We start from the raw sequence: 12,767 nt of genomic DNA, 5'->3' as shown, positions 1-12,767 counted from the left end.
TGGTGCTCACAACTATGAGATATGTTGCTAAACTGAGAGCCATAAATTTAAGCTAAGCTAGCTAGTTGTCTCCCAGTGTAGTTAGTTATACAGTATGTTACCTGATCTGACATATTCGTTAGGTCACATAGCATGTTTAGGGTAAGAGACAGAAATATCATAAAACTAGGTTGTAAATATGTGTGAATGAAAACAGTTAAAGCTATAGATACAATGGTCTTCTGAGCTCAGCTTGATGATAGTGTTGTCTAATGGGTGTGTGGCATGTCTAGATTAGAGTCTTTATTATCCCACATATCTAGTAAAGTGGAATTTTCATTATCCCACATATCTAGAGTAGAGTCTTTATTATCCCTCATATCTAGAGTAGAGTCTTTATTATTCCACATATCTAGATTAGAGTTTTTATTATCCCACATATCTAGAGTAGAGTCTTTATTATCCCACATATCTGAGTTAGAGTCTTTATTATCCCACATATCTAGAGTAGAGTAGAGTCTTTATTATCCCACATATCTAGAGTAGAGTCTTTATTATCCACATATCTAGAGTAGAGTCTTTATTATCCCACATATCTAGAGTAGAGTAGTCTTTATTATCCCACATATCTAGAGTAGAGTCTTTATTATCCCACATATCTAGAGTAGAGTCTTTATTATCCCACATATCTAGAGTAGAGTCTTTATTATCCCACATATCTAGAGTAGAGTAGAGTCTTTATTATCCCACATATCTAGAGTAGAGTCTTTATTATCCCACATATCTAGAGTAGAGTCTTTATTATCCCACATATCTAGAGTAGAGTACAGGCTTTATTATCCCACAAGGGCAATTCATTTAGCAGCATATAGTAAAAAACAATGGACACATGACAATAAATACACACAACAGAATGTTTTAATATAGAATATTGACCTATTAGTTTTAGTCCTGCTGTCACGCCCTGGCCATGGTGTGAATAGGGTGGGCATTCTAGTTTCTTTATTTCTATGTTGGTGTGGTTCCCAATCAGAGGCAGCTGTCTATCGTTGTCTCTGATTCGGGATCATATATAAGTTGTTATTTTTCGTTTGGGTTTTGTGGGTAGTTGTTTTCTGTTTATTGTCTGCACCTGACAGGACTGTTTCGGTTTTCCCTCTTTGTTATTTTGTTTGAGTGTTTTGAGTATTACATTTATAATGAACACTTACCACGCTGCGTTTTGGTCGACTCCTTCATACGATGATCGTTACAGAACTACCCACCTAAAAAGGACCAAGCAGCATGTTCAAGAGGAGCAGGGATCCTGGGCCCGGGAGAAAAGAGAGTGGAGGACATCCTGGACCTGGGAGGAGGTAATGGCAGGGGACAAGACCCTGCCATGGAAACAGGCAGAGGCAGTGAAAGAGGTTTTTTTTTGGGGGGGGGGGTGGGGGGGTACATGAGGAGAGTGGCAGAGTCAGGGTTCAGACCTGAGCCAACTCGTTGTGCTTACCGTGGGGGAGTGTCTCCAGTGCGCATTCATAGCCCGGTGCGCTCTATTCCTACTCCTACTTTCACAGTCCGGAACCTCCAATGACGGGCCACTGTCCGGAACCTCCAACAACGGGCCACTGTCCGGAACCTCCAACGACGGGCCACTGTCCGGAACCTGCAACGACGGGCCACTGTCCAGAACCTCCAACGACGGGCCACTGTCCGGAACCTCCAACGACGGGCAACTGTCCGGAACCTCCAACGACGGGCCACTGTCCGGAACCTCCAACGACGGGCCACTGTCCGGAACCTCCAACGACGGTCCACAGTACGGAACCTCCAACGACGGTCCACAGTCCGGAACCTCCAACGACGGGCCACTGTCCGGAACCTCCAACGACGGGCCACTCTCCGGAACCTCCAACGACGGGCCACTGTCCGGAACCTCCAACGACGGGCCACTGTCCGGAACCTCCAACGACGGGCCACTGTCCGGAACCTCCAACGACGGGCCACTGTCCGGAACCTCCAACGACGGGCCACTGTCCGGAACCTCCAACGACGGGCCACTGTCCGGAACCTCCAACGACGGGCCACTGTCCGGAACCTCCAACGACGGTCTACAGTCCGGAACCTCCAACGACGGGCCACTGTCCGGAACCTCCAACGACGGGCCACTGTCCGGAACCTCCAACGACGGGCCACTGTCCGGAACCTCCAACGACGGGCCACTGTCCGGAACCTCCAACGACGGGCCACTGTCCGGAATCTCCAACGACGGTCAACAGTCCGGAGCCTGTTTCTGTTTATTGTCTGCACCTGACAGGACTATTTCGTTTTTCCCTCTTTGTTATTTTGTTTGAGTGTTTTGAGTATTAAATGTATCATGAGCACTTACCACGCTCAGTTTTGGTCCACTCCTTCATACGAGGATTGTTACACCTGCTGTATGTGATGTCATGGGGATATTTAATATAGAATATTGACCTGTTAGTTTTAGTCCTGCTGTATGTGATGTCACGGGGATGTTTAATATAGAATATTGACCCATTAGTTTTAGGCCTGCTGTATGTGATGTCACGGGGATGTTTAATATAGAATATTGACCCATTAGTTTTAGTCCTGCTGTATGTGATGTCATGGGGATGTTTAATATAGAATATTGACCTATTAGTTTTAGTCCTGCTGTATGTGATGTCATGGGGATGTTTTAATATAGAATATTGACCTATTAGTTTTAGTCCTGCTGTATGTGATGTCATGGGGATGTTTAATATAGAATATTGACCTATTAGTTTTAGTCCTACTGTATGTGATGTCATGGGGATGTTTAATATAGAATATTGACCTATTAGTTTTAGTCCTGCTGTATGTGATGTCATGGGGATGTTTAATATAGAATATTGACCTATTAGTTTTAGTCCTGCTGTATGTGATGTCACAGGGATGTTTAATATAATGTTGTTTGATTTCATTCAAGTCAAGAATCATTTTATAATGAATGTTTTTCTTTTCAGATACCACAATATTCATCCCCTCTTTCAACGGCACATCGTACCTGGAGCTGCCTCCCCTTGGCTCTCTGCTGCAGTCTCCTGGTGCCAGCGCGGATCCCTCTCACCCTGCCAAAGACACCACTGTTACCCTGTATCTGACTGTCAAAACCAGAGCTACACAGGGCACCATCCTCTACAGTAAGTACAAGCACGGCATTCCACTTTTGTTTCCTTTGTTTAATCAGGAGATTACGTTGAGATCTGAGAATCCCTTTTACAGAGGAGAACTGAAAACAACATGATATGAGCAAAACCCAGAAACACAATGCACCAATGCAGTACAAAGTACAATAGTGACAAGAGCTTCGGATCAATGTTTTCTGGAGCTACTAGAGGAGATGTTTTCTGGAGCTACTAGAGGAGATGTTTTCTGGAGCTACTAGCGGAGATGTTTTCTGGAGCTACTAGCGGAGATGTTTTCTGGAGCTACTAGAGGAGATGTTTTCTGGAGCTACTAGAGGAGATGTTTTCTGGAGCTACTAGAGGAGATGTTTTCTGGAGCTACTAGCGGAGATGTTTTCTGGAGCTACTAGAGGAGATGTTTTCTGGAGCTACTAGAGGAGATGTTTTCTGGAGCTACTAGCGGAGATGTTTTCTGGAGCTACTAGAGGAGATGTTTTCTGGAGCTACTAGAGGAGATGTTTTCTAGAGCTACTAGAGGAGATGTTTTCTGGAGCTACTAGAGGAGATGTTTTCTGGAGCTACTAGCGGAAATTAAGGTGCAACAAAGTATCAAGGTGATGAAGCCTTTAGTCTCTCAGTGTATATGATTTTGAATGGTTCATTTGTCTTATCGTTTTCTCTAAATGAAGCTGCAAATCTGTTATGAACATTCATAATGTTAAATAAGCTATGTTCATGAGTTCCATTATCAGATAACATTGTTGTGAGAATACGGTTAAACTAAATTAATTATTAAACAATGAGGCAATGAGAAGAATTAGAATGACACAAGGAATATAAATAAAATATTAATCGTTTGCAGCAAAGTACTTCTTGGTAGCACTTTACTTGACACCCAGCATCATAACATGTTATGACACGGTCCTAACCATGTCATAATATGTCGTAACAGCTGACATAACCTGTCATAATATGGTCATAACACTGTCATGACCCATATACTTACATCTGTTGTGACATATTGCGTTATTTTATGGCTGGTTAATGACACCTATATAAGAGTGTCAAAACCCACATTTATTCAAACGTATTTTTCCCTGCCAAGAAGTTCTCTTTCATTCTAAAGTTTCTTAAGTCCTTTGTTGATGCTGTAAATAATTTTTTACAGAAATGTTTTTTCCAACATATTTTAAATAACATGAAGAAAATACACTTTGACACTGTCAAGAAGCATTATGACCATCATAATCATATAATCCAGATAGGCCTGTCACGTACATGCCCTTATGTCAGTCATCAGTCTAAAAGAGAGTGGCTTGTCCTGCTCCTGATATCTGCTCCTACATTCATCCCAGTCACCAGAAACAGAGAACTGGGATAGGTGCATGGCCGACATCAATCTGTACGTAATTACAGTACAATTGAAATTTAATATGGGCAATTAAATATATAATATAAACATACTGTTGACACGTAGGCTATGGTGTAGTGGAATGTTTTGCTTTGTGGGTTTTAACACTCTTATGTAGGTGTCATAACCAGCCATAAAATAACTCAATACATGTCATAACAGGTCTAAAAATATGTATCATGACAGCGTTATTACCAGTTATGTCAGCTGTTATGACATGTTATGTCAGCTGCTATGACATGTCATGTCAGCTGCTATGACATGTTATGTCAGCTGTTATGACATGTTATGTCAGCTGCTATGACATGTTATGTCAGCTGCTATGACATGTTATGTCAGCTGTTATGACATGTTATGTCAGCTGCTATGACATGTTATGTCAGCTGTTATGACATGTTATGTCAGCTGCTATGACATGTTATGTCAGCTGCTATGACATGTTATGTCAGCTGCTATGACATGTTATGTCAGCTGCTATGACATGTTATGTCAGCTGTTATGACATGTTATGTCAGCTGTTATGACATGTTATGACGCTGGCTGTCAAGTCAAGTCTTAGCTCTTTCTGAGTATCAAACTAAGGTCATGCTGTTTACAGTAAACAGTTAACACCCATTATTACTCTGAGATGTAGCTTTCAATGTATTTATTTTTCTGGAAAACACTTTGTTTGGAATGTACATCCTATATTTAATCAGGTCAAATGAAGCGTTACCAATTCATCAAAGAAAAAACGTGTTTTAACGTGATTGTTGTATGTGGACAAAGTATTTTTAGGTGGACCGTAGATGCAGCATAGTGGGTTTGATTCCCGTGACCACCCCTTTGTAAAGATGTATTCATGCACAATGCACTATATACCATGTTCACAAAAATGTATTCATGCACGATGCACTATATACCATGTTCACAAAAATGTATTCATGCACGATGCACTATATACCATGTTCACAAAGATGTATTCATGCACGATGCACTATATACCATGTTCACAAAAATGTATTCATGCACGATGCACTATATACCATGTTCACAAAAATGTATTCATGCACGATGCACTATATACCATGTTCACAAAGATGTATTCATGCACAATGCACTATATACCATGTTCACAAAGATGTATTCATGCACGATGCACTATATACCATGTTCACAAAGATGTATTCATGCACGATGCACTATATACCATGTTCACAAAGATGTATTCATGCACGATGCACTATATACCATGTTCACAAAGATGTATGCACTCACTTTACTGTGAGTCGCTATGGAAACTTCAGAAGACAAGGAGAAGCTGCCGACTCCAAGAGCTCTGACGCAATCATGTATTATTCACCAACGTTTCAACAGCAAGCTGTCTTCAGGATTTCATTGGACTTGTGCAGGTGTTTGTAATCATGACCGACTGTGGCATGATATCATTGGTCAATTTAGAACTATCCATAATACATATAAATGAATGGATATCAGACGATCATAGATACAATTTCATCATAATTAAACACAATATTATTTACAAAAACTCAATAATCACAGGAATGGTTTCAGATCAAAGTCAATGTGTGATTGTTTTTTGCAGGTTCTTTTGATTCAACAGAATTGGTTATAACTGTGTTTCAAGGGAAGCGTGTGACAGCTATCAGCCCTCAACAAACTATTGCGATCAGTTGGTTTCCTGTAAAGATCTGTGCATAGGTCATAGTCCTCGCAAATATCAAAAGATCAAGGAAGCTGATTTGACGTGCGTCAGATTGCATCGTGAATCTCAGGTGCTCAGAACAAGAGTTAAGAAAAGCATGGAACTCCTGGTCGCTTTGGATAAAAATGCTAAATGGCGTTTGTTATATTATTATAATGATTGTATTCAGGAATTGTATTGGTTGGAAAGATGTAAAGTAGAGTTACCCCTCAGTGAAGTTGTAGCAACTTTTTAATATATACTGAGTTGTAGTCCTGAGCATATCAAACATTAGGAACACCTTCCTAATATTGAGTTGCAACCCCCCCCCCCCGCCCCCCCCACACACACACACTTTTTCCAACCAGAACAGCCTCAATTCGTCAGGGCATGGACCCTACAAGGTGTCGAAATCATTCCACAGGGATGCTGGCCCATGTTGACTCCAATGCTTCCCACAGTTGTGTCAAGTTGAATGGATGTCCTTTGGTTGGTGAACCATTCTTGATACATACAAGAAACTATTGAGCATGAAAACATAGCTGCGTTGCATGTCTTGACACAAACCGTTGTGGTTGGCACCTACTACCAGACCCCTTTCAAAGGCACTTCAATCTTTTGTCTTGCCCATTCACCGTCTGAATGGCACACATATACAATCCGTTTCTCAATTGTCTCATGGCTTAAAAATCATTCTTTGTATTTGAATTTATTATGGATCCCCATGCAGCAGATACTCTTCCTGGGGTTTATTATGGATCCCCATGCAGCAGATACTCTTCCTGGGGTTTATTATGGATCCCCATGCAGCAGATACTCTTCCTGGGGTCCACCAAAATTATAGCAGGTTATACCATTTTAAAAACATTACAATACATTCACAGATTTCACAACACACTGTGTGTCCTCAGGCCCCTACTCCACCACTACCACATATCTACAGTACTAAATCCATGTGTGTGTGTGTGTGTGTGTGTGTGTGTGTATAGTGCGTTATTGTGTATGCGTATGTCTGTGCCAATGTTTGTGTTGCTTCACAGTCCACGCTGTTCCGTATGGTGGTTTTTATCTGGTTTTTATCTGTTTTTTAAATCTAATTTTACTGCTTGCATCAGTTACTTGTAGTCATGGCTCTATGTAGTACTGAGCGCCTCCCATAGTCTGTTCTGGACTTGGGTATTGTGAAGAGACCTCTTGTGGAATATCTTGTGGGGTATGTATGGGTGTCCGAGCTGTATAGTTCAAACAGACAGCTGTGTGCATTCAACATGTCAATAACTCTCATGAATACAAATAGTGATGAAGTGAATCTCTCTGCTGCCCTGTTCTGCGACAATTGAAAAGTCATTTTTTTGTGGCACCTGACCACACGACTGAACAGTAGTCAAGGTGTGACAAACCTAGGGCCTGCAGGACCTGCCTTGTTGATAGTGTTGTTAAGAAGGTAGAATCTAGGGCCTGTAGGACCTGCCTTGTTGATAGTGTTGTTAAGAAGGTAGAATCTAGGGCCTGCAGGGCCTGCCTTGTTGATAGTGTTGTTAAGAAGGTAGAAACTAGGGCTTGTAGGGCCTGCCTTGTTGATAGTGTTGTTAAGAAGGTAGAAACTAGGGCCTGTAGGACCTGCCTTGTTGATAGTGTTGTTGAAAAGGTAGAAACTAGGGCCTGCAGGACCTGCCTTGTTGATAGTGTTGTTAAGAAGGTAGAAACTAGGGCCTGCAGGACCTGCCTTGTTGATAGTGTTGTTGAGAAGGTAGAATCTAGGGCCTGTAGGACCTGCCTTGTTGATAGTGTTGTTGAGAAGGTAGAATCTAGGGCCTGTAGGACCTGCCTTGTTGATAGTGTTGTTGAGAAGGTAGAAACTAGGGCCTGCAGGACCTGCCTTGTTGATAGTGTTGTTAAGAAGGTAGAAACTAGGGCCTGCAGGACCTGCCTTGTTGATAGTGTTGTTGAGAAGGTAGAAACTAGGGCCTGCAGGTCCTGCCTTGTTGATAGTGTTGTTGAGAAGGTAGAATCTAGGGCCTGCAGGACCTGCCTTGTTGATAGTGTTGTTGAGAAGGTAGAAACTAGGGCCTGCAGGACCTGCCTTGTTGATAGTGTTGTTGAGAAGGTAGAATCTAGGGCCTGTAGGACCTGCCTTGTTGATAGTGTTGTTGAGAAGGTAGAAACTAGGGCCTGCAGGACCTGCCTTGTTGATAGTGTTGTTGAGAAGGTAGAAACTAGGGCCTGCAGGTCCTGCCTTGTTGATAGTGTTGTTGAGAAGGTAGAATCTAGGGCCTGCAGGACCTGCCTTGTTGATAGTGTTGTTGAGAAGGTAGAAACTAGGGCCTGCAGGACCTGTCTTGTTGATAGTGTTGTTGAGAAGGTAGAAACTAGGGCCTGCAGGACCTGCCTTGTTGATAGTGTTGTTGAGAATGCAGAGCAACGCTTTATTATGGACAGACTTCTCCCCATCCTAGATACTGTTGTATCAAAATGTTTTGACAAAGACAGTTTACAATCCAGGGTTACTCCAAGCAGTATTTTAGTTTAACCTGTATCCTCCCCTTCATCTACACTGATTGAAGTGGATTTAACAAGTGATCATACAGTTGAAGTCAAATACATTTAAACTCAGTTTTTCACAACTCCTGACATTTAATCCTAGTAAAAGCCTCCCCCTTTTTCCTCCAAATACAAGTATGGTCATTATGGCCAAACAGTTCTATTTTTGTTTCATCAGACCAGAGAACATTTCTCCAAAAAGTATGATCTTGTCATCTTTGTCATGACCTTAGTTATCTTTGTTTTCTTTATTATTTTGGTTAGGTCAGGGTGTGACGAGGGTGGTATGTGTGTTTTTGACTTGTCTAGGGTTTTTTCGTATATCTATGGGGTTTTGGTTTGTCTATGTTGGCCTGAATTGGTTCCCAATCAGAGACAGATGTTTATCGTTGTCTCTGATTGGGGATCCTATTTAGGTTGCCATTTTGGTTTTGTGGGTTGTTGTCTATGTGTAGTTGCATGTCAGCACTAGTTGTTTATAGCGGCAGGTTTTGTTTAAGTGTCCTTCGTTAAATAAAAGGGAGAATGTAATTCCAACCACGCTGCTTCTTGGTCTCCTCGTTATGACGAACGTGACAGATCTTTGTCCCCATGTGCAGTTGCAAACCGTAGTCTGGCTTTTTTATGGTTTTGGAGCAATTGCTACTTCCTTGCTGAGCGGCCTTTCAGGTTATGTCGATATAGGACTCGTTTTACTGTGGATATAGATACTTTTGTACCTGTTTCCTCCAGCATCTTCACGGGGTCCTTTGCTGTTGTTCTGGGATTGATTTGCACTTTTCGCACCAAAGTACATTCATCTCTAGGAGACAGAAAGCATCTCCTTCCTGAGAGGTATGACGGCTGCGTGGTGCCATGGTGTTTATACTTGCATACTATTGTTTGTACAGATGAACGTGGTACCTTCAGGTGTTTGCAAATTGCTCCCAAGGATGAACCAGACTTGTGGAGGTTTACAAATATTTTTCTGAGGTCTTGGCTGACTTTCCCATGATGTCAAGCAAAGAGGCACTGAGTTTGAAGGTAGGCCTTGAAAAACATCCACAGGTACACCTCCAATTGACACAAATTGTGTCAATTAGCCTATCAGAAGCTTCTAAAGCCATGACATCATTTTCTAGAATTTTCCAAGCTGTTTAAAGGCACAGTCAACTTAGTGTATATAAACTTCTGACCCACTGGAATTGTGATACAGTGAAATAATCTGTCTGTAAACAATTGTTGGAAAATTACTTGTGTCAAACACGAAGTAGATGTCCTAACCGACTTGCCAAAACTATAGTTTGTTAACAAGAATTTTGTGGAGTGGTTGAACAATGAGTTTTAATGACTCTAACCTAAGTGTATGTAAACTTCTGATTTCATCTGGTTAGTCTGTCATGGAAAGAGCAGATGTTCTTAATGTTTTGTATACTTGCTGTACATTTTATCAGATGCTTTTATACAAAGTGTCTCACAGTACAGTGAGTGCATACATTTGAGTGTAGCCTTTATGACCGCCAGCACCCTGGCGTTTCAAGCTTCACGCTCTTACCAGCTGAGCCACACTGGAGTTAATGGAACAGCTATTCTCAGCTGCAGATGAATCCCTTTGAAGCTGCACAACGCATCCATTCCAGTCATGACTTCTCAGAGAGATTGGATGAGTCCCAAATATAACACCCTATTCCCTATATAGTCCACCACTCTTGACCGGGCCCCATAGTGCACTACGTAGGGAATAGGGTGCCATTTGTGACACACTAATAGCCACCTGTTGCTGTGAGTCAGCTTTCAGTTGGTCACAAATCTATTCCGTCTTTTCCATGGAAACCAATGAGGTTGTGTTTAAAAATGTCCTCTTGTTAAGGTTAACACGTTAGAGATATGCCATTCACTAACCACGTTCGTCCCTGATATAAAGTCATACTTGGTATATACTGTTGGTCGCCATGGTTTCCCAGGACCTTTTAATGATACGTTCATTTGTATTTATTTTTAACTCTTTTATCCTTATGAGTTGTTAATTCTTAAGAAACAAGATATTGTACCTTTCAAAACTTTTAGGAATATTTCAGTCATTTGTTAAAGTACAAAGAAGTGTCTTAACTCGGCAGCAATGAGAATACATCATATTCCTCCTAGGAACAGTTAACCCACTGTTCCTAGGCTGTCATTGAAAATAAGAATTTGTTCTTAACTGACTTGCCTAGTTAAATAAAGGTCTAATTAAATTGCTGCTGCTGTTATTGGATGGGTAGATTGTTTTAATTATCCCCATCCCATATATCTTCATGCATTGACTGTGTCCCAAATGGCACCCTATTCCCGATTTTTCAAAAGACTGATTTCTCACTTTATATCTTAACCAATGCTGTTCTGACAGTGTTTTAGGTGAGTCTTAAATTACTATAGTCAGTGATAATATATATCCATTAAATATATATATCCACAATACATCATGTGATCAGTCACTTTACCAACTGGGGGGTTTGTAATATACCGTCATCACTGCATGGTTCACAATGTAAGCTGGGAGTTTATCAACAAACACTCATTTGAAAAGTTCCAACAGTGGAGTTGTGAGAGAAACACTGCAGGATATTCGAGGCCTGACTTTCACCAATGGTTCCAACAGTAGAGTTGGAGTTGGGAGAGAAACACTGCAGGATATCAAGGCCTGACCTTCATTAATGGTTCCAACAGTAGGGTTGGAGTTGGGAGAGAAACACTGCAGGATATCAAGGCCTGACTTTCATTAATGGTTCCAACAGTAGAGTTGGAGTTGGGAGAGAAACACTGCAGGATATCGAGGCCTGACTTTCATTAATGGTTCCAACAGTAGAGTTGGAGTTGGGAGAGAAACACTGCAGGATATCGAGGCCTGACTTTCACTAATGGTTCCAACAGTAGAGTTGGAGTTGGGAGAGAAACACTGCAGGATATCGAGGCCTGACTTTCATTAATGGTTCCTTTGTCCCTATAGGAGCTGTGCGATATGGTCTCAGAATCTCCTGCCTCTACAATTCACACACAAAATAAACCTAAACCATTCTGTGCTCAGTAGTGATGTGTTTTCCAACCTCATTTTGTGTTGTTAGATTGGCTTTTTCCTTCCCAATTGTACACATTGTGTAGAATAGCACTAAGGAGACAGGGTTTATAAATCATCCACATCCTTTAGGTATTGAGAATAACAATCTCCCTTTAGTAGATTTATAAACCTGAAATACATTACATTTCTTGTATTTTTACTGCAGGTTCATTCTCTTTTCTAAGTTATATTTTAGGAAAAATACTTAAGAGAAAACAACCAGACTAAAGAATGCAATTTGTTGTTAAATTTGTTCCATGAATGAGGAACTTTAATTACTAATACCATTGATCATTTCTAACTCACTGAGCAAGACAAAATCACCCTTTTGAGGATAAATTCTATAAATATTGGTGGATAAATTATATATATTGGAGGATAAATTATATATGTTGGAGGATAAATGATATAAATATTTTGGAGGATAAATGATATATATGTTGGAGGATAAATGATATAAATATTTTGGGATAAATTATATATGTATTGGACAATAAATGATATAAATATTTTGGGATAAATTATATATATGTATTGGAGGATAAATGATATAAATATTTTGGGATAAATTATATATATATTGGACAATAAATTATATAAATATTTTGGGATAAATGATATATGTATTGGAGGATAAATGATATAAATATTTTGGGATAAATTATATATATATGTATTGGAGGATAAATGATATAAATATTTTGGGATAAATTATATATGTATTGGACAATAAATTATATAAATATTTTGGGATAAATTATATATGTATTGGAGGATAAATGATATAAATATTTTGGGATAAATTATATATATGTATTGGAGGATAAATGATATAAATATTTTGGAGGATAAATTATATATGTATTGGAGGATAAATTATATATATGTATTGGAGGATAAATTATATATATGTTGGAGGATAAA

Source organism: Oncorhynchus clarkii, chromosome 1 (assembly GCF_045791955.1).
Source record: "Oncorhynchus clarkii lewisi isolate Uvic-CL-2024 chromosome 1, UVic_Ocla_1.0, whole genome shotgun sequence".
In the NCBI taxonomy this organism is placed as follows: Eukaryota; Metazoa; Chordata; class Actinopteri; order Salmoniformes; family Salmonidae; genus Oncorhynchus; species Oncorhynchus clarkii.
This window is presented reverse-complemented; position numbering follows the sequence as displayed.